General features: G+C 33.7%; 1 protein-coding gene across 3 annotated transcripts in view; it reads right to left on the bottom strand.

Moving 5' to 3' along the window:
- Nipbl (NIPBL cohesin loading factor) overlaps positions 1–21,099 on the bottom strand; it is a 176,263-nt gene that overhangs the window by 143,904 nt on the left and 11,260 nt on the right. The window lies entirely within an intron of this gene.

The following is a 21,099-nucleotide window of genomic DNA, read 5'->3' as shown; positions in this document are numbered from 1 at the left end:
AATATGTCATTTTCCTAACTTCAGCCATTAGATATCACCTTTAGGATTTTTGCTATTTTTTTTCTAGGAGGAAGAACAAAGGCATTTGAAGTTGATTAATTTGTTTTCTATATAAATTTCACAATTCATCAGGAAATATCTGCTGAGGTTTTTTTTTTTTTTTTTTTTTTTTAAACACATAGTAAGTACTATGCGAGATACAAGAAAAGTTAGACGCATACCCTGCTCTAGGAAGAATTTCTCTTTTCTACAGAGGTTTTTTTTTTTTTCCTTTCAAAAGGTTCAGATATAATTACACAAAGTTCAGAGGAGAGAGGAATTAATTCTAAATTGAAAAGGTTAGAAGGAAAGCAGGGAAAACTTCCTAGAAGAGGCTGCAGTTGGCCACCTTAAAGAAAGGTTTGGGTTCCACTGTGAAGAAAATAATCATATAGCTACTGCCAATGTTCACTTTCTTTTTCTTTTAAAATATTTTTCAGTTGTCAATGGACCTTTATTTTATTTATTTATATGCGTTGCTGAGAATTGAACCCAGTGCCTCACACATGCTAGGCATGCGCTCTACCACTGAGCCACAACCCCAGCCCCAACTTCACTTTCTTTAAGTTTCTATATTACCTTTCTGCCCCTACCCACAAAGAATATGAGTAATATGTATATCTTGAATAATAACTGCTCATTAAAACTTACTCTCAAAGGGAGAAAGGTAATTAATGTGGTGGCAACTTGGAATCTGATGACTATTGTTTAGGAGAAAGTTCTCCAGATGCTATGTCCTCCCTATAATGTCCTCTAAGTGGGAAACTGCTCTCAAGGGGATACTTTAGAAACTGACTACTTTCCAGCAAATTCCCAGATTTCTGCAGTTTTCATACAATGCTAGTCTAGACACAGATCAAAACAATCTTCCCTCTTAGTTCAACTGAGAGGTTTTCAAAGGGAAGATAAAAGACATCAAAAAAATAAGTCAAAACTTAAAAATATTATATGACCATTTATGTATGATGTGTCAAAATGCATCCTGTCATGTGAAACTAATTAGAACAAATTTTAAGAAATCACCAAATTACTTTTAAAAAAACATTATAACAGCAGACATGCTTACTCATTATAGAATTCCCACCCTCAAACATAATTTATTAAGTAAATGTAGAGACTATGAATAATTACTGTATTTAGGGACAGAATACCAGCACTGAAAAACAATAATATCGACTCAATTCCTTTACCTTCTTTTACCACAACTACTAAAAAAAAAAAAAAAAAAAAAAAAAGAAAGAAAGAAAAATTAAGACATAAGATCATTTATTTGGGGCTGAAAGTTTAGCATGTGTGAAGTCCTGGGTTCTATCCCAGTGCTGTCCTCCATCCAAAAAAGATGATTTCTTTGTAAAGAGGTACAAACTGCTAAAGCAACATTTTTGTTTGGGTATACTGTTTATATCTGGAAACATATAAAACTGCTTCCGTAAGAACATTTAGAGAACTAATGCGTACTGTCATATGCTTAGAAGACACTGTTAAGCATGGGAATGAAATGAGCTAAAGCTAAAAGGAGACCAGTTTTATAGACTACTATAGAAGATATGGGAGGAAAAGGAGAAAACAGTCAAATGTGATAAATTCTGAGACTATAATACCATTGAAAAACTAGTGTTGCTTACTGACCCAGTAGTTTGCTAGATCTCTTTCAAAATATTTTTGTGCAAAGGTTTAAGATGTAGACTTTTCCATTAAATGCAAGTGGATAGTTGTTAGAAATGAAGATAAATGATGGGGGAACCCAACTGTGTGCTACAAAACAAAGTATTACTGTCACTTTCTTAACCTTTAAAAGCTTTTTTCTACTTATTTGTTTAAATAATGTAAGAAATTACTTTCCAGTCCTTATTTACACATATACACACACATTTTATTTCAAGACTGTAATCATACTAATAATACTGTTCTTACTTTTTTTTCTTAAGTGATATATTGTTTGTTAAAAATTTATTCAGGAATGGGAGGGGAGGGGAGGGGAGGGGGGATAGTAGAGGATAGGAAAGGCAGCAGAACACATCAGACACTAGTATGGCAATATGTAAAACAGTGGATGTGTAACCGATGTGATTCTGCAATCTGTATACGGGGTAAAAATGGGAGTTCATAACCCACTTGAATCAAAAGTATGAAATATGATATGTCAAGAACTATGTAATGTTTTGAACAACCAATAATAAAAATTAAAGAAAAAAAACAATTTATTCAGGATACAGAGTTCAACCTCTTTTTTAATTTTTTTTTTTTTAGTTGTAGATGGACACAATACCTTTATTTTACTTGTTTGTTTGTTTATTTATTTATATGTGGTACTGAGGATCGAACCCATTTCCTCAAATGTGATAAGCAAGTGCTCTACCACTGAGCCACAACCCCAGTCCTCAACTTCTTTTTAAACACATTTATACATCTAGAACAGTGGCATATGCCTATAGTCCCAGAAATTCCAGAGGCTGAGGATCACTTAAGCCCAGGAGTTCAAGACCATCTTGGGTAACAAGTTAGACCCTGTCTCAACAACAACAACAAAACAAGAAGGAAAATAAATATATATATAATATGTTCCATATATTATTCAACCATTTTCCTATTTATATCTAAGTAGGTAGGTGTGTTTTGCTGTTGATTAGTTTTTTAAACTTTTTGCTATTACCAATAATAATATTGCAAACGAACATTCTAGCACATGAATTTCATGCCCTCCAAAATTTCAAATTTTCATTGAAATAGTACAAAATTATCCTCCACAAAGATAGTAAGTCTTCTGAATTTCTAAATTATCATTTTTGGAATTAAAAAAAAAAAAGCAAAATCCTTATGTTTGTTTCCCTAATACACTGAACCCTAATCCTTCCCATTCAGGTCCAATGTGAAGCTTCATCTTGAACACTATAACATGAAATGAACCTATTCTTAAAAAAACTAACTGGCTTTCTTCAAGAGATTAAACCAAATGTTAACAGAAGGTAGTACTGGCTCAACAACCCACAGAAAACCTTTAGGGCATTTTTGGTACTCAGTATCTGTTGAGGGCCACAACCGAGTCGGGATGACGCATGGCATTTTTGCCAGAAGTAGTGGTTGAGAGGTGACGCTAGGGATCCATTAAGATGATGACTTTTGAGTTCTGGCGGAATTCCAGTTGAGTTCCGCTTGAGCTCTCGTGGGGATTCCCGGAGAGTTCCCATTGGTTGGGGAAGTGCCTGAGGAGGGATATTTCCGGTTGCTGGTTCCTGGAGGAGCCTAGGCGTTCGGGAAAGTTCCTGGGAGCGTGTGTGGAGTGTGCTGGTGGAGTTCAGAAATAAAGTTTGTTCCTGCTTCAGTGGCTCGTGATTTGTGCCCAGCCAGACTGTGGCAAGTATCCAAATGAATGTAGTGAGTAGGACACAGTTTTAGTCAGTTTTTCACTGATGTGACTAAAAGACCTGACAAGAACAATTTTAAAGGAGGAAAAGTTTATTTGGTGTTCACCGTTTCAGAGGTCTCAGTTCACAGACGGCCAACTCCCACAGCTCTGGGCCCAAGATAAGGCAGAACATGATGGTGTAAACGATGATGGAAAGCAGCTCAGGACATGGCCATTAGGAAGCAGAGTGCTCTGCTGACCAGGGACAAAATACATACCCCAAAGACACTCCCTCCGTGTCCCACCTCCTCCAGCCACACTTTACTTGCCTAGTTATCATCTAGGTAATCCATTCAAGTGGATTAAGGCACTGATTAAGTTAAAGTTCTCCGATCCAATCAATTCACCCCTAAACTTTTTTGCATTGTCTCACATGAGCTTTTGGGGGGCACTTTATATCTAAACCATAACAGACACTAAACCAGAGTGGTCCAGCTTCACTATTTAAGATGTAACTGAACACGGAAAAGAAAATGAAACCAGAAATTATGGATTATTTTTAAAGACCTAAAGTCCTTCAGTCACTTGTGAAATAATATCTTTAATGTCTATTTTTTAAAATCATAATTTCCTTTTGGTTCCAAATCTATGTTCCCTGTGCCACTGCTGGGCAATAACTGTACCATATATGAGGTAAGCTCAATATATTTTGAATAAATGGTTGCCTATAGTATTAGGAAAGTTAAAAACAAATCTCAATGAAAACTAGTTTCTGATTTAGAAAAATTCTATAGGCAATAATCTGAAGCTGGTTGAAAACACAAAACAAAAACCTAAACACTCATAAAGACTAAAACGTGGGCTAAGGATGTGGCTCAAGCGGTAGCGCGCTCACCTGGCATGCATGCGGCCCGGGTTCGATCCTCAGTACCACATACAAACAAAGATGTTGTGTCTGCTGAAAAACTAAAAAATATTAAAATTCTCAAAAAAAAAAAAAAGACTAAAACGTGTTTTACTCACTTGATAATCAGAAGGTTATTATGTGTAAGGTTAACTTAGATATATTTTTTGGTTGAAAATGGAGTTTTGCAAGATTAAAGAATTTTAAAATAAATATAAAAGCACTCTGTAATTTCATTTCTTTGCCCCTAAATTAAAAAATAATTTTTATTTCAAAAGATTGCCTTTAGCATATAAACATTTTATATTTACACAATGACAGTTGGAGTGTGTGTGAAATAGTTTTGTATTCTGTTGTAATTACATTAAATATTTATAGATTTTTCTTTGTGTTAAACATATTGCCTTTCAGAAGGTTGCATAATGCCACCAGAATTGAATGAACATGTTGGTTCTTTTGTGCTTCATCAGCATTGGTAGTTAGTGCTAAAACACTTCTCTTCAGGAAAGGCAGGTATCTACCTGGCTACGTGTAAAAAAATGTTTTATCATAGTTTTTAATTCTTTCATTTACAAGTTGTACTTTCACTTGTATGTGTTAGTCTTTGTCCATCTTTCTACTGAAACCTCAATTTTCAGATGAACTGTCAAGTATTTATTTAGTTTAGTTACTCCCTTCCAGATCTGTCCTCAGAGGCATTTTAAGGCTTTTTACTTTTTATTATAAAGATAACATCTGTACTTACAAATATTTTGGACTACAGATAAAAGGAGAAAGTGCCTGTAATTCCATTAACCTAATATAACTACTATATGTTATTTATTTATTTATTTTTAGTTGTAGGTGTACACAATACCTTTATTTTATTTATTTATCGGTACTGCTGAGGATCAAATCCTGGGCTTCACACATGCTAGGTGAGCACTCTACCGCTGAGCCACAACTCCAGCCCTACTATATCTTTTAACAATTCCTTCTGGTCCTTTCTGAGTAAATGCATTTTAGTTTTAGTAATACTGCTCGAATATTTTGTTTTCGTAAGGTGGGAGAAAGCATATGATATAATGCATTATACAATTTTAACTTTGGTTCCTTTTAAAACTTTAACTTTCACTAGTAGTTTTAAACAAACACATATTATTTTAATTTCTGGTAGCTACATAACTAACATTTTCTCCTTTTTACTTACCTGAATTTTCTTTTTCTTTTTTTAAAATATTTTTTAGTTGTTGATGGACTTTTATTTTCACTTATTTGTATGTGGTGCTGAGAACCCAATCCAGTGCCTCACGCATGCTAGGCAAGCGCACTACTGCTGAGCCACAACCCCAGCCCTGAATTTTCCATAATGAACAAGGATTACAGTCTTGTAAAGGTGCTTTAAGAATTAAATGAGAAAAAGTATAAGACTTGCCTAATAAAATATCAGTTATACAACCAAGAGTAATTCTTTTTAAATAAAAATATCAGAACTAAATCTGTTTTAAGCAACTCAGCAGTTTAGAACCTTATCAAGGGTATATCATCTGAGTTTGTTTGTTAGATCCTACTCCTGATCTGTTGATTCACAATCTGCAAGCATCTCACACAGTGCTTTCTAAACCTGTCTATGTGAATCACCTAGAAAAACTGAATAAGTATGGTGGAATTATAAGTAGAATCCACATCTACCACTCATACCTGTGCAAAGAAATACACCACAGCATTTTTAGCACTACACTGAAAAATACAGTCAAAACTAAGTTACACTAACATGTTTCTTTGGGGGATGAACAGAAAATACATAGGAAAATAGGTCCATATTTCCCATGCAAGACAATGCTTGAAAAATGGCCATTCGCTTGAGTAATACAAAGACCCAAGTTCAAAAAAATATTAAAAATCTAGCACTCTTCAATTTGGTACCCCTTTGTTCAATATCACATTTAGAAATCACTAAGTACGGTATTAATCATATCTTCTATGGAAGATTTTAAAAGATAATTAAATACTGACTAATCCTTAGTTTATACAAAAATCAAATAAATTATTTTATTTGATTGATGTAGGTAGTTAATTTAAAGGAAAACTATTGGAAGGAGAGACCAGTCTATAAATGGGATCAAATTTTCACCTCACTTTCTACTGTAAATCAAAAATCTTAAATTACTAACAATAAGTAAAACAAAATCTGTTCTGATCAGATTTTTTCCCCCTAAGTGCTGTGGGTCAATCGCAGGGTGTCATACATGCTAGGCAAGCACTGTATCATTGAACTCCAGGAATCATTTTTTAAAGGTCACTGCATTAGTTGTTTGACATATATATACCTGGGGTGGGGAGGTTTACTGGGAATTAAACCCAGGGCAGTTTTGCCAGTGAGCTACATCACCAGTCCTTTTTATTTATTTTTTGAGACAGAGTCTTGCTAAATTGATGAGACTGGTTTAGAACTTGAGAATCTCCTGCCTCAGCCTCCCAAGCTGCTGAAATCAAAGGCATGTGCTACCATGCCTGGCTGATATAGATCATTCTTAATGAAAGGACCAAGAAAGACAACACAATGATTTTTAACAAGACGAAAACTTACATGTAATCAACAACCAAGATTACACTTCACATAAAACACATTTTTGTTAAAATCAGTCTTAAAAGAGAGCCCCAAACTAATTATGTTATTTGTAACACTGTCACTAATTTGTTTTGGGAGGTCTAATAATGTAGAATTCTTTTATATATTTTATGTTTATTTATTACATATTGTATACTATATGTTACGTATAAAGCATATTATTAAAATAATTACATATTTCATTTGCAGAAATAAAGCCATAGCGGGATTCATTTTAGGATTAATTTTCCAATGACTTACTGATCATGACATACTGTTACTGCAGCTTGGAAATATTTTAATATATGATAAATCATGTTGGTTATTCCTTCCCCACTAACTCAGAGATTTTAGAATTTTTTAGATAAATTTTAGAAACATTATTTCAAGTTTCCAACAGTTTATTGAAAATTTTATTAAACCAATAATAATTTAGAAATACGTACCTTCAAAATATTTTCCCTATTTATCTTTCTCCAAGTTTTGATGTTTTATTTAAACCTGACCAACATTTTTATTTAAAACTGATTCAGGATGGAGAAAAATATGGGGAAATTGACCACTGCCCATGAAAAAAAAATGAATTTAGGATATTACACAGTCAAGTCCAATTCTGGCTTATAAGAAAATATAGCTGACTTGGCTCAACCACCCACAATTAAGTCCTGTATCTTCAAGTAAGAATCTCCATTAATCTATCTCAAACAGGAAGAGATTTCTACAACAGAACTAACACAGAAATGATAAATATGTAGCAGAAAGTAAACTGATCTCATGACACACATGTTACAGTAATATTATCTCTTAACAGTTATGCCATTAAAATTCATTATTTTTTAATTCACTCCTGACAAATGCTACATTTCTATTCCTGACTAATAATTTTTGGCCATCTTACACTCTATGCACTAGGAGTATGTAAAACACTCAGCTTGCTCCCTGACCTTATTTTTATTTAATTCTTTCACTTTTGTAACACTGAAATCCTCATACTAATCCCACAGGGCATTATGGTAGGCAGCCTCTAAAATGGTCCCCTATGATGATGCCACTTTCCTGTTACTCATGGCTTTGTGTGATCCTTTCCCTTCAAGTGTGCACTGGACTTAGTGTTGGCTTCTAACAAACAGAATACAATGAAAGTGATGACATGTCATTTCTGAGATTAGGTTACAAAGAGATTTTGGCACTGCCATGGTGCCCTCTCTTCCACATGCCATCTTGTGACCACTCTATGGTTAGGTTCATGAGGCAAGGAGCTCAAGAATCCAGCTAAAGCTAGACAACCTATGTTCCACCACTCTCTGTCAGTCAAACCTTATGATGACTGTAGACTCCACTGACACCTTTACTGTAGGAAGTCGGTACCCTGTTTAGACACCTGAGTAAGAGGGTACCCAGCTAAGTTGCACCCAGATAACTGGTCCACAGGAACTAGAAGATATAAATGTATACTGTTTGAAGCTATAATATGTTATATAGCAACAGAAAACTAATATATATATTTTTTACTCTTAAGAATCACTTAATTGCTGGGCACAGTGGTGCACGCTGTAATTCCAGAGGTTTGGGAGGCTGAGACAGGAGGATTGTGAGTTCAAGCTAGCCTCAGAAAAAGTGAGGCACTAACCGACTCAGTGAGGCCCTGTCTCTAAATACAATACATAATAGGGCTGGGGATGTGGCTTAGTGGTTGAGTACCCCTGAGTTCAATCCCCAGTAACCTTCCCTTCCTCCCTCAAAAAAGGAATCACTTAATTTGGGGCTGGGTTTGTAGCTCAGTGGTAGAGTGCTTGCCTACCACATGGTAGGCACTGGATTTGATCCTCAGCACCACATAAAAATAAGTAAAACAAACGTATTGTATCCATCTACAACTTAAAAAAAAAATCACTTAATCTACAGCATAATACATTATTTAATAAAATTCCTTTTACAAAAACTAACATATAACTGTAATCTATTTATGAGTACTTCTATCTATATTATCTCAACTGATTTTCATAAACAACCATATGCAGTGTATGGTACAGATAAGATGTAATTCTCACAATCTGTATTCAAGGATTCTAGCATTCAATCTCACATACCCCATCCTATACAAAAATTTTTAAAAACTTAATCATTCCTGAAAGTTACTTATTCATGACCCATGCCTTCTATTTCTTAAATTTCCTCCTTAGGTGTCAGAAAACTTCTTAGTGCTAGCAGCAATCTTGGGATGCTATAGTATCTTCTCAAACATTAATACTTCTGAAAGAAAGTAGTCTAGAAAAATGATTTTTTTTTTAAATGAACTAAGGAGTAGCCTAAAATCACAATACAATTGAAAGTAATTCAGAGAGAACAACATTTAAATAAATGCCTAACTATCTACATATCTATTTTTAGCTTGCTTATATGAATTATTCAGCCCAAATATTTAGTGAGCACCTACTTAGTACCAGAAATTGTATGTGATCAGCAAGTATGAATAAGATGTAGTACACCACTGCCCCCCTCCCTGATCTAATAAAAGATTCCCAAGCCAGAAGAAGGTTAATACAATATAATAGATATTATAATAAATGTTTAAAAAAAGAGAGAAAATAGAATGACAGGTCCTATTCAAAAGCGAAAAGAAAGGTATTACAGAAAAGATGGAATGATTCTGGGGCTTAAAGAATAAAAAACAACTTGTTTCCAGCCAAAGGTAGGGAAAATGGTATTCCAAGGCAAAAGAAAAAGAATAACACAATGCAAATCAAATTAATATGGATCCCCACCAAAAGAGTTAAAATTAAGGTAATTAGTCAGCCTCTGAAAATATCATTTATTCATTAAAAAAATAACCTAAGCATATACCATATGCCTGGTACTGTGCTCGGTACTAGAAATCAAACAATAAATATGATATTAAGTTCCTGACCTCAAGGAACTTAGAGTCTTACAGTTTAAGAGGAATGTATATTCATTGTTAATTACGTTGGCTTTGAATGGCTTATCCCTGAGTTTGTAAGCATTAATTGTTTGTAAGCATTAATTTCTAATTTGTAAAATGGAGATAATATTATAGCTATACCTCAAAGGATTGCAATAAATATTAAAAATGCAAGTAAAAATTCAAACCAGAAAGCTCTTAATATATATTACCATTACCGCTATTGCTATTGCTATTACTATTATCATCATCATTGCTAAGAATGAGGTAAAGAGTTTACTAAAAACCTTTTCTATTGTCTAAATCATAAATGAACTGGATTCTATAAACAAAGTACAAGTAGTGATAATGTAATTATCAACTAAGGTATTAAGTATCCCTAACTCTGTGTCATAAAGTCCAAAAAATGTTATTGAACATAATACCTGATCCATCAGCAGGCAGTCTCTCATGATACAATCTGAGATTGATTTTATTTGAGTACTAGCAGATCTTCAACTCTGTGTATATGTGTACTTAAAAAATAATATTAAATAACTAAGGCAAAAAAAATAATTTACTTTGGAGTTAAAATATTAAAAATATTAAATATAAGCTGATTTAAACTGGAAGGAATATTTCAAAGGGCAAGAAACATTCTTATTATTATAATTCTTTTTTTGTTCCAGAGATTGAACCCAGAGGCACTTTACCACTGAGCTACATCCCTGGCCTTTTCTTTTGAGACAATCTTGCTAAATTACTTAGGGCCCTACATTGCTGAGGCTGGCTTTAAACTTTCAACCCTCTTGCCTCAGCCTCCCAAGACACTGGGGATTACAGGTATGCACCACCATGCCTGGCAGAATGACACTTACTGATCAAAGAAAAGGAAAGAAAAAAGACATTGCCTGAAATGAAGAAATAAATAATCATGAATAGGGTGACTGAGAATTAGAATTTTTTAAAAGTTCGAAAAACCAAGATTCAAACATCTCTAACACAAGATTTAGAAAGCAACACTTTGGAGATGGTCTGATATCAGTTATTTTAAACCTATTTAAAAATTCACTTCTACTAAGACACCAACCACAACACCAAAGTTTTGGATGACTTCTTTGGGTTAAATTTCATTCTGTGAAACCAGACATGGTGGCACTTGCTTATAATCCAGCAGCTTGGGAGGCTGAGGCAGGAGGATTGAAAAGTTCAATGTCAACCTCAGCAACTTAGTGAGGTCCTGAGCAATTTGGCAAGACCCTGTCTCAAAAGAAAAGAAAGAAAAAAAAAAAAAAGCCAGGGATGTAGCGCAGTGGTAAAGTGCCTCTAGGTTCAATCTCTTGTACCAAACAACAATAATAACAAAACACAATAAATAAAATTCAATATAATGATATGTACTGAATACGAGATTTGCAAAGAAAGGTATGACACAAAGAAAGTAAACAATACCTTTATTTTATTTACTATTTTTATGTGATACCAGGGATCAAACCCAGGGCCTCACACGTGCTAGGCAAGCGCTCTACCCCTGAGCTACAGCCCCAGCCCAAGAAATTCAATTTAAAAAGCAAAGTAAATACTGAGTACAATTAAGGCAATCATTTTTTTTTAAGAGAGAGAGAGAGAATTTTTTAATATTTATTTTTTTAGTTTTCGGCGGACACAACAACTTTGTTTGTATGTGGTGCTGAGGATCGAATCCGGGCCGCACGCATGGCAGGCGAGCGCGCTACCGCTTGAGCCACATCCCCAGCCCCAAGGCAATCATTTTTTAATTTAGGAAAGATATAATGTAAAGCGAAAGTCTTCAACATGGAGAAAAGAAAAGTTATTTTATTCTTCAACTTTTACCCACCCCTCTCTTGAAGCTATAACTTCTTCCCGTAAAGCGATACTTCTAGGACTTCTTTTACAAAGTCAGTTCACTCACTTCAGGATGCAAAGTGACATTTACTTCTACTAAGGCACCAACCACAATACCAAAGTTTTGGATAACTTCCTTGGGTTAAATTTCATTCTGTGAAATCCTACTGTTAAAAAATGCAACAAAACCAAGCATGGTGGTCCTTGCCTATAATCCCAATAGCTCAGGAGGCTGAGGCAAGAGAATTGAAAGTTCAAAGCCAGCCTCAGCAACTTAAGCTGAGGCTAAGTTCAAGAACCCACATCCCAAAGTGAGGACCTACTTCCCAAAGTGAAGACCAAGGAAATTTCTGAAACCACAACTCAGTAACATGCAACATTAAAAAGTGAGCAAATCCTGTATCAGATTTCTCAGGGCAAAGACTTGAAAGTTTTCTGAAGTAAAAATCAAATTTTAAAAATTCTACTTTAAATCTTTCTAAATATGGTTTAAAGATCAATCAATCAAATTAATCTCCTTAATGGTAGTGGAAAAGCATTATAGAGTTCAAGACTAGATTTTAGAATTAGAAAAACTTAGGTTCAAATTCTCCTTCCTCCCGTTTCAAGCTGTGTAACTTTGAACAAAATTACTTAATTTCCTAAACATCAATTTCTTTTTCAGTGAAATGAAAGTATTATTTACTTCATGAGGTTGAAGTTTTTTTTTTCCCATAGTATTAAATATGACCATGAATAATATATAGAAAGCAGTTGATAAATGTTTAAGAGGGAAAAAAAGTAGTAACTGCTCTACCAATTTCTGTATCTATTATAACACCTAAGGATCAGTGATAAAAACAATGTTACTAAAAAATGGAAACTAAAACTTATTAAACTAGCACACTTTTTACTTTTTATATATTGTGACTTATTTAATCCTTATTAATCAACAGAACACATAAGCTAATTAGAGTTTTATTCTTTATTTTCCTAACTCCTAATGAGGTTAGATATCTTTTTTAAGTGTGTATTTGCCATTTTAGGTATTCATTTACTCCTGAAACAAATATCTGAAATCCCTACTACAGGTAAAGTACATTGTTTTAAGTATTACACCACAATCTTCAATTTTTAATCCTATGCCACAGTCAGATAGCACTAAATTAAGACATTAACATAATTTAGTGGCTAATATTATTTTTCATATGTGCATAAATTTGTTTAAATTACTAATGAGTAAGATTGGACAAACTGAAAATTTCATCTAGAAACCACTGTTGATATGTATATTTGGAAGGCTGATAAAAGGCTGAATTAATCAAATTGAAGTAGATGTAATTATCCCTAGAAATGAAGAGTATGACTCAGACTATATGGATTCAGCAAGGTTAATTCCAAGATTCTATAGAAGATCAATATGCAAAAATCAACTGTACTTCCATATACTTAACAATGAATAATCTGGAAATAAAATTTTTAAAAAAGTTCATTTGTGATAGAATAAAACACTTAAGAACAAATTTAACAAAAGAAGTGCAATACATGTACACTGATAATTGAAAATAATGTTGACATTGTTTAAGGCTAAAAAAATGGAAAGCAATCCCATGCTCATGGATTATAGGACTATAATATTGTTATGATGGCAATACTCCCCAAATTGATCTATAGATCCAACACAATCCCTATCAAAATCACAACTATGTATTTTGTAAAATTCGACAAACTGGCCCTAAAATTCATATGAAATTAAAAGACATTCAGAATAGCCAAAACAATCTTAAAAAAGAATTAAGTTGGAAGATTCACACTTCCCATTTTCAAACCTTCTTACAAAGTTACAGTAATCAAGACAGAGTAGTACTGATATAAAGACAAGACATATACTATCAATGGAGTAAAGCTAACAGTCCTGAAATAAACATTTACATGTACATTCAAATCATTTTTAACATGAGTGCCAAGACTATTTAATGGTTAAAGCTTAAAAGAATAATTTTTCAACAAATGGTGATGGAAAACTGAATAGGTACATGTAGAGGAATGAAGTTGAATTATTATGTCATACCATATGCAAAACTCAAAATGGATCAGACTTTTTTTTTTTAGAATTTAACCTTTATTTATTTGTTTTTATGTGATGCTAACGATCGAACCCAGTGCCTCACACATACTAGGCAAGTGCTCTACTACTGAGCTACATTCCCAGCCCCCAGAGATTTAAATAACAACTAAAACTAAACACAGGTATAACTATTGGTGGTCCTTGATTAAGCAGTGGTTTCTTATATATGACTTCTAAAACACAAGCCACTGAAGAAAACAATATAAGAAAATCCATATGGTGGGAGGGAGGGAAGTACTTACAAATCACATATCTGACAAGGGACTTATATAAAAACAAATAAAATTCTTATAATTCAATAATAAAATACAAGACAAACCAACTAAAATGGGCAAAGTCAGATTAAAACAAGTATTGGCAAACATGGAGAAAGGAATCTTCCTACCCTATTGACAGAAATATAAAATGTTGAGAACACTTGGGAAAACTGTCTGGTAGTTCCTCAAAGAGTTAAACATAGTTATTATATGACCTAGATATGTTGCTCATATGTACCCAGGAGAATTAAAGATACATAACCACATAGAAACTTGCACATAAACTGTTCTGTTGTCTTTCTGTTATTGTTGTTGTTTTATTTTGTTTTGTTGCAGTACTGGGGATTGAATTTAGGGATGCTTTACCACTGAGCTATATCCCCAGCCCTTTTCATTATAAATTTTGAGACAGGGGTCTCACTAAATTGCTGAGATTGTCCTTGAATTTATGATCGTCCAGCCTCAGCCTCCTGATTTGCTGGGATTACAGGCATGCACCACTGTGCCTGGCTGCACATGAATTTTTATAACATTCTTCATAATAACTAGAAGATGAAAACAAGCCTAATGTCCATCAACTGACAAAGTAACATGTGCTGTATCCATACAATGGAATATTATTCAGCCATAAAAAGGAATGCAGTACCGATATTCTACAATATGAAAGAACAAGTAAAAGAAAACAGATACAAAAAGCCACACTGTATGATTTACATATCAATATGTGTAAAAGGAAAACCATAGCAATAGAATGTAGATTTGTGGTTGCCAAAGTCTACAGAAAAAGGAGAATAGTGAGGGTACAGGAATGCTTTCTGGGTGATGAAAATGCTCTGGAACTCGAGAGTGGTGATGGGTGTACAATTGATAAATACAGTAGTCCCCTTTCATCTACGGTTTCATTTCCCTCAGTTGTAGTTACCTGTAGTCAACCGCAGTCTGAAAATATTAACTGAAAAAATTCTAGAAATAATTAAGTTTTAAATTATATGCCATTCTAAGTAACATTCCCACCCTACTGTTGCAACCTATAACACTCTGTCCCACACTGTTTGTATTCCAGTAATCTTATTTTACTTAATAATGGCCCCCAAACAAGAGTAGTGATGCTAGCAATTTGGGTACACACTTCCTTAAAGTATTATCTCCTATCATCATAAGAGCAAGCATAGTATAAGATATTTTGAAAGAGACTACATTCACATAACTTTTATTACATTCTATCATTATAATTTCTCTATTTTATTGTTGTTGTTTATCTCTTATTATGCCTAATTCAGGAATCAAATTTTATCGTGTATATATACAGGGAAAGAACACAGGGTATAAGTTCAGTATTATCTATGGTTTCAGGCATCTACAGTGGGTCTTGAAAAAGGGGCAACTAATATATACTAAAAACCACTGAATTTCTTTCTTTTTTTTTTTCTTTTGGCAGCACTAGGGATTGAATCCACAGGTATTTGGTCCTTTTAATTCTTTATTTTTTTAATTTTTAAATTTTAATGTTTTTTGGTACCTGGGATTAAACCCAGGAACACTTAACCACAACCCCAGACCTTTATATTTTTTGAGACTGGGTCCCACTAAGTTGTCTAGTGCCTTGCTAAATTGCTGATGCTGTCCTTGAACTTGCAACCCTCCTGCCTCAGCCTCCCAAGTCGCTGGATTATAGGCATTTGCCACCACACCCAGAATGAAGTGTATACTTTACAAGAGTAAGTTTTATGGTTTGTGAGAAAGTGAGATATTTTGCAAACCTCTTCCTACTAGTCCAGGTGAGCTACATCAATTATCAGCAAATGTTTACTAAGAGACTACTCAAGGTGAAACACTTTTACCAAGTATCACAGGCCTACTTGTCCTCAGAATATTTTATATTCTGATTGAGAAGTTAAAACAGATAAGGTGAACATAAAATAAACTAGGTATGGTTGTGCATGCCTATAATCCCAGCAATTGGGGATGGGGAGACAAGACGATTGCAAATTTGAGGTCAGCCTGGGCAAATTAGTGAAAACTTGTCTCAAATGAGAAGTGGTTCAATGATACACCACCACTGGGTTCAATACCCTGAACTGGGAAAATACACAAATAAATAAACAAATAAAAGAAACTTAGGCTTTATATACAATAAGAAAAGGTGACAAATCAACATAACATATAATCATAACATGAAAAAAAATCACATGAAATAGGGCAGGAAAAAACAGGGAAAGGATTTTAATCTTGAAAAAAAAATCATAGTTTTGATATGCCATCTCCCCCAGAAAGAAGAAACAAACAAACAAAAAAACAGCCCTAGAAAGATGGTAAGACTTGGACTGATAGAGAAAAAAAGGAGGTAAATATTTTGATCAAAGGTGTACAGCAGGAAAATACAACATGAGTTATCAAATATAATGGATATATTTATATTTGAATATATTTTGCACATTAAGTATATTGCCATATATACATTAGTATACTATAATACAACACTTTTAGAGACATAATTATCTTCGAATGTTTCTCATCTAAGCAATTATTACTTGGAATATTTGATCTAGAGTAAATAGCTAAGTAATATTAGTTGAGGATTACTTATAATATTTTAATGCTAGAGTAACTTAAGCTTATTTGATTACACTTTGCTTTTTAATCAAATACCTTCCTTCCAAATACCCCATCAGAATGTCACACATTAGCAAATTTCTATTTGGAAATATATTTAACAATAATAGTTTTCCCCAAATCACACTTAAAAAGTACACTGTCAACTAACAAAAGTAACATATGTTTGCTAAGCACTACTATAACATGGTTCTAAATATCTGAGTTACTTTTAAGTAGTGTATATCCAACATAACAAAACACAAATCAGCTTTAGGGTACAATTTTTTTTTTTTTTTTTAAAGAGAGAGAGAGAGAGAGAGAGAGAGAGAGAGAGAGAGAGAGAGAGAGAGATTTTTTTTTTAAATATTTATTGTTTAGCTTTCAGCGGACACAACATCTTTGTTTGTATGTGGTGCTGAGGATCGAACCCGGGTCGCACGCATGGCAGGCAATTGTGATACCGCTTGAGCCACATCCCCAGCCCAACAATTTTTAAATAAAAGACACTTTTAGGAAGAGATCAGTTCATAATTTCTGATCTTATTCTATGCATTGTTGTATCTTTTTTTCACCATTTCTCAAATGCATTTAAAGTATCTGCCTACCTTACTTTCCTCAATCCTATGTCTTCTCTAGTATCCAGCAATTGCCCATCCATCATTCAGAACCAAACACATCTCTATTGTTAATTCTTAAACTTTAATAATTCTGCTCATATGATTCCTCATTCCTTTACACCTCACAGATGGTATTTTTACAGAATAGAATAGAATAGAGGGATCCTTTAGACAGCATGTAAAATTCAGGAGGGACCATGGAAAAAAGGTCTTAGCATCAAATGACAGGTATTATTTGCTGATTATATAGCAGTTATTTAATTAATTCTTGTTGAATGATTGAGAGCTCTAAGGGAACAGCTAAGGAAAAACTTCATAAATTTATCTTGTATCTTCAAAAAAGAGTTACTGTTTGAAAATTTCCCTGTGTAACCTCTCCAGCCAAAATACAAAACAAAACAAAAGTACATATGCTTAAAAGTAAAGATGCTTAAATGTATTTAGGTCCTAGGAAAGTACTTATTTTCATTTTGACAGTTATGCCAATTTTTAAAATATTTTTAGTTGTAGATATCTTTATTTTATTTTTATGTGGTGCTGAGGATCAAACCCAGTGCTTTCCATATGTGAGGCGAGCACTCTTACCACTGAGCTACAACCCCAGCCCTGGCCAATTATTTTTGATAAATTAGTTTGATAGCTTTATAATTATTCCTGCATTTAACACTTAAAAAGCTGCTCCCATTTTTAATTATTTTAAAAGTAGACCTTTAATTATAATTGTAAGGAGAATACTCCTATGAACAAAGTAACACAGTCCTCACTATAAGATTTCATTATTTGTACAAATTAGTTTAAAACTAAATGAAAGGGCAGTCTTGAGACTAAGCTTGAAAAATGAATACACCAGAAAAGCCTAGGAGCATTGCACAACAGAAAATAGTCATAAAAGAACATTCATTTTGTTAAGTTCACAGTAATATATACAATATCCTGAAAAACTCATTGTTAGGAAATTATGGTACTATTATCTTTTGGTAATCTAAACAACAAACAAAAACAACATAGGACCCACCATACCCCTTTTTAAAAATATGTATATATTTTGTAGTTGTTGATGGACCTTTAGTTTATTTATTTATTTATATGCAGTGCTGAGACTTGAACCCAGTGCCTCACACATGCTAGGCAAGTGCTCTACCACTGAGCCACAACCCCAGCCCTCCCACCATATCTTTTTAAATATGTCTATATATTTTTTAGTTGTAGATGGACACAATATCTTTATTTTTATTTATTTATTTTTTTATGTGGTGCTAAGCATCGAACCCAGGACCTCACACATGCGAGGCAAGCGCTCTACCACTGAGTTACAACCCCAGCCTCCACCATACCCTTTTAATCCTTTTTTTTTTTGGGGGGGGGGGGGGCGGGTACCAGGGATTGAACCCAGAGGCACTTAACCTCTGAACTCACATCCCCAGCCCTTTATATTTTTTATTTAAGATGGGATTTCACTAAATTACTGAGGCTGGCTCTGAATTTGCAATCCTCCTGCCTCAGCCTCCCAAGCTGCTGGGATTACAGGCATGTACCATGCCCCCTGGTTACCTTGCTCCTTTCTGCAGCTTCAAATCTTTTTGGCATGCCCATTTTCAAACCATACTCTAGTATTTAAGCCATCAGTAGTTTTCAAAATCAAACTGTTGCCCCACGATCTTGAACCTAACTAATGGCTTTCAAAATCTATTTTATATACCATCTTTCCTAGAGGGCTTTCTTGATTTACCTTCTTGACACACTAATCTAAATTAGTGACTTTCTCAGTGCTTCTACTGTATCCTTTATTTATCTCAATCACAGCACTAAGATATTGCAACATGATTTTTATTTAGACTGCAAGATCCTTGATGGGTAGGCTGAAGTCTTTTATATCACCATTCCCAATGCATAACGGTCACTGAGTAGAGAAACAGGATACATCCAATGTTTGATGACCAAACTTTAACTGGATATTTTATATTTCCAATATTAGGACTAAATAACAGATCTTACCTAGAAACTGATTTTTCTAGATTTTGTTTCCATTGTTTTATTTGACTAGTCCATGAAATCATAAAACTTGTAAAACTCTTTGAGTTTACAGCTGAAGAAACAAGATTGGGTTAATAATTGGCCTAACTGACACTTGGCTAGTAACCTAGTTAATTTCACTATATAATATCTCCAAATGATATACCCAGTTTGAAAAGTCATAATTCGGATCATCAAGAAGTCAAAAATGTACTAAAAAGAGATTACAGCCACAATATTGGGAGAACACATTTAAATGACCTAAGAATAATCAATACAATTAGTATATTCTATGTGGAAAATAAAATGAATTTACTACATAAATTAAGATATGACTGAAAATAAAAATTATGGCAGGGTAAAACTATTTTACAGAAATATATATTAGAGCCATATAAATGTTCAAATCTTTTGGCCCAAATTCTACTTACATGATTCTACTCCAAGTGAATAAAAACCAGAAAGGGGGAAAAGGGGGACAGTACACAGAAAGATGTTCTCTGCCTCTTTATATAAAGAAAAATAAAAGCAAATAAAATATCTAATAGAAGAATAAGGGGCTGGGGTTGTGGCTCAGTGGTAGAGTGCTCGTCCAACATGTGCAAGGCCCCAAGTTCGATCCTCAGCACCTCATAAAAGTAAATAAATAAAATAAAGGTATGTGTCCAACTTCAACTAAAAAATAAATTTAAAAAAGAATGAATAACTCCATGGTATACATACGTATGTTTATGCTATAAATACATATATTTAACTATAAGTTTGCTCATATAAATATTTTTTAATTTTTTTGTAGTTGTAGATGGACAGAATGCCTTTATTTTATTTGTTTATTTATTTATTTATTTTTAAATGTGTTGCTGAGGATCGAACCTACTACCTCTCTCATGCTAGGTAAGCATCTGCCACTGATCTACAGCCCCTTTGAAATACATAGTAGAAAAAACAGAATTTGAAATTACAAATATGTTCTCTACTTTCCAAACAGCATGTAATTTTTTCACATTATTTCTATAATATAAAAAAAATGAAGTGAAATCCTCAACTTCTGAGCTTCTTCAAAATTTCTTAAGTTCTAAATATCACAATTTAGCCTTAAAAAATACCAGAAAACTGTATGTGTTTTGGTTTCTAAGAAAACTTAAAGAGAATGGAGAATTACTGAAGTATAAAATTTTCATTAAAAACACTAAATGTCAGTGGCTATCTTTAGTTGAAATATTAGAATCATTAAAACAGTAAGATAACTAGTATAGGTGCAGCATGCAGATAACAGAGATTCAGACAGTGATCTTAATCCTAAACCAGTCACAGCCTTATTGTAAATAGTCACTTCCATGAAATGTGGTACTACAAGTAAAGTATGAAAACTAGGGACAGTGCAATGGCCCCCTGAAATATACCAGGAACTATGAGTAATTGGAAAATACTGAAAGCTATATGAAATACCTCTTTTTCTCACCTACACCTCCAGATTAATTTTCTAATGTGCATATCTGGATAATGCATATCATTTTAGCCTGAAGTCTACCAATTTTGTTTCTTAGCAGTTACATGTGTAGATCCAGAAGCTGAGCTAGAGTAGGAATAAGAGCAGAAGGAATTTCTATACACAGATCTTTCACTTGTCCAGCTAAACAAACCTAACTGTCCAAATTCAAATAATAACTATACCAATTCTTTGCTGTCAATGCTGTCCTAACCTTTTTTGGGTTTCATGTTTTCTTTCTTCTATAAAACTTGCTCAATATTTAGCAAGCCCTACCCATCTTCTCTAATTAATCCCGTCTCCAAACTGAAATACACTCAAATTCATTTATTCAATACTTGTTTCTTGAGGGTTTACGATGGGTAAGCCACTACAGG

Source organism: Marmota flaviventris, chromosome 5, assembly GCF_047511675.1.
Source record: "Marmota flaviventris isolate mMarFla1 chromosome 5, mMarFla1.hap1, whole genome shotgun sequence".
In the NCBI taxonomy this organism is placed as follows: domain Eukaryota; kingdom Metazoa; phylum Chordata; class Mammalia; order Rodentia; family Sciuridae; genus Marmota; species Marmota flaviventris.
Note: the sequence above shows the minus strand (reverse complement) of the source record. Positions and strands in the feature narration are given on the sequence as shown.